The sequence below is a fragment of the Mandrillus leucophaeus genome, unplaced genomic scaffold (assembly GCF_000951045.1).
Source record: "Mandrillus leucophaeus isolate KB7577 unplaced genomic scaffold, Mleu.le_1.0 Scaffold362, whole genome shotgun sequence".
Classification (NCBI taxonomy): Eukaryota; Metazoa; Chordata; class Mammalia; order Primates; family Cercopithecidae; genus Mandrillus; species Mandrillus leucophaeus.
Window position 1 is genome coordinate 1,961,795 of NW_012103832.1, and position 2,335 is coordinate 1,964,129.

General features: G+C 43.8%; 1 pseudogene; it reads right to left on the bottom strand.

The window, feature by feature from the left end:
* Positions 1–513: 513 nt before the first annotated feature.
* On the bottom strand, positions 514–2,335 carry LOC105546548 (annotated as a pseudogene).

The following is a 2,335-nucleotide window of genomic DNA, read 5'->3' on the forward strand; positions in this document are numbered from 1 at the left end:
TACTCCTCAGATTTGATGCTGCATGAGCCTCTGTGATTTTGCAGTCCCCTTGCTTCTCTACACCTCCTGAAAGTGCTGGGTGCTGTTCCTGCAATCCACCAGTGATAAGCAAGACCACCCCTAACCCCGGCCAGCAGAGCCTCAGGTGCATTCCCTTCTTTGACAACTGTGGGAAATGGCTCACTCTGCTCCTAATGCTGTGTAATGTTTCCTCCCTGTTGGGCTGTCAGACTGCAAATCTTTTCCCCCCTCTGATGTGTACAGAGGCGAGTGGCATCCTAATGACAATGACAGGGGAGGGGGCAGGGTCCTCAGAGCATCTTACATCCAAACTAAGTGGTAACAGTCAGGGCCCTGTGTCATAGGTTGAGGTGCTCACAGGCCCATGGGAGACCTCAGACATCCTAAAAGGAGGAGGTGTGGTGGAGGAAGTGTCATTTTGTGCTCAGATCTCCACCTGGTTAGCCCCTGGTCTAACAAAGATATTCGAATTTGTAGGTTCTATGCCTTAGTTTAGTAAAATAAATAAATAGGTTTCTGATACCTGAAGAGCTTAAAGTCCCCTTTGAAACGTGCATACGGGCATCAGATGTCTTGTTGATGTCCAGAAGATAGTGCTGCACTTTGGTTCTGTTATACATGATAATGCCCCGCCTGGAGGGATGACCAGGTATGATACCAGGTGGTCAATGCCAGCTTCTTTTATGATGTATGGGGCATCGTCCTCCAGGCTCTCGTGGTGTCCAGTCACACTGTACATTAACTCGCAGGGTGTACAGAGTTATACATACATCATCTATTGAATGATGTGGTCCCCATACTGAAGGTCTAGTCATTTGTGGTTTGGCTCACCCAGGTAGCACATGAAATCTTCAAAGTAGATCCCCTGGGTTTTCACTGGGTTCCTCTTGTATTTTCTGATAATGCCAGGGCAATCTCATGCTTGTACCAAGGTTCAAACCAAGGATTGTGAACAACTTTATCCTTAAATGAAGAAGTAACTCTTTCGAAGGGATCTCTTACGATAAAAAAAACTTGAAGTATGTTTCAATCATTTATAAGGATCAGCACTTTCTTCCACTGGGTGTCGCCCACTTTGGGAGTCTGGCAGAAAAGAATCTTGTGCTTGTCACAGACAAATATTCAGTCCAGAACAAACCTGGAGACAGGAGTGTACAAGAGATTCTTCAGGGCTTCATCCCTGCAGATATTTCTGATGAATTCGATGTGCTCCATGTAGACCAGGGGCTAAACAAGCCATCTGTCCAAAAGCATCTTCCCAGTCGGCTTCAGTACCTCAAGAAAGTGCTTCTCTTCTGGCAACTTCCCCACTTCTGATATGGTTGTCAGGAATAGAAACTCCTGTTCGGCACTGTACACATCTGGATCTTTAAAGGTCAACATGATGAACTTACTAGCTGTCATGATCATGAAAATCAACAAAAAACATTCAAGCAACAGAAGCCACTGATGGTACATGTTGTCAAACTGCAACCATTTACTGATTCTTCCTTCTGCGACCTGGGGCTCACATTTCCTTGCTGTGTTTGCCCTGACTGAAGTTCCTGGTTCCTCTTTTCAATTGCAGCTTTCCAGATGTGCATTAGAAGACAATGAACTCCTGGGTTTCTGCAGTCTCTAAGATTCTGCATTTATCTCTTTTCCTTGTTTCTATTCCTGGCTCCCGCTCACCTTTTTTATTGTATATCCTCCTCATGTATTGAAAAATAATCTGACTATAACTGCTAGTTGTCTGTAATGCTTACTAATTTTTTTCTTTCTTTGTTCAGTTTTGCAAGCACTCCAATTTTCATTTCAGTGAAGGAAAGAATTTTCCTCTCAGGTATTTCTTTGAGATTCTATTCTTCAGGGTCAAGAGCAAAGACGACAAGATTTTTCTTTCCATCCTAAAATTCCAATTGTGAGCCAAGATGGACTAAGTCCTAATTACAATGGAGGGAAAGACCACTTTTCTTTTTGCGTCTTCTCTTTTTAACTCAGTCACTGAAAGGAGTGAAGAAGGAGGTGGTTGGTGATCAGTGAGCTAGAGTTAAACTGAGCTGCCTAACTTTAATAGCATCTGAGACATTTCTCACGCTGGCAGTTTAAACTGAGCAATGCAATAACCCAACTCCTCATGGCCCAAAAGCCCCAGACTTTTGTCTTCAGACAAATAACCCTCTATGACAGTCCTGTTGCTTAGCTAACCACAACCTGGCCGCACTACTTTCTATTCACTGCCTAACCCTTTCTTACCTTTAGCACCCTTGAAAGCAAAAACGACAGTTTTTGGAAAACCTGGTTCAACTTTCCAGCCATAAGTGCAGAAATGCAT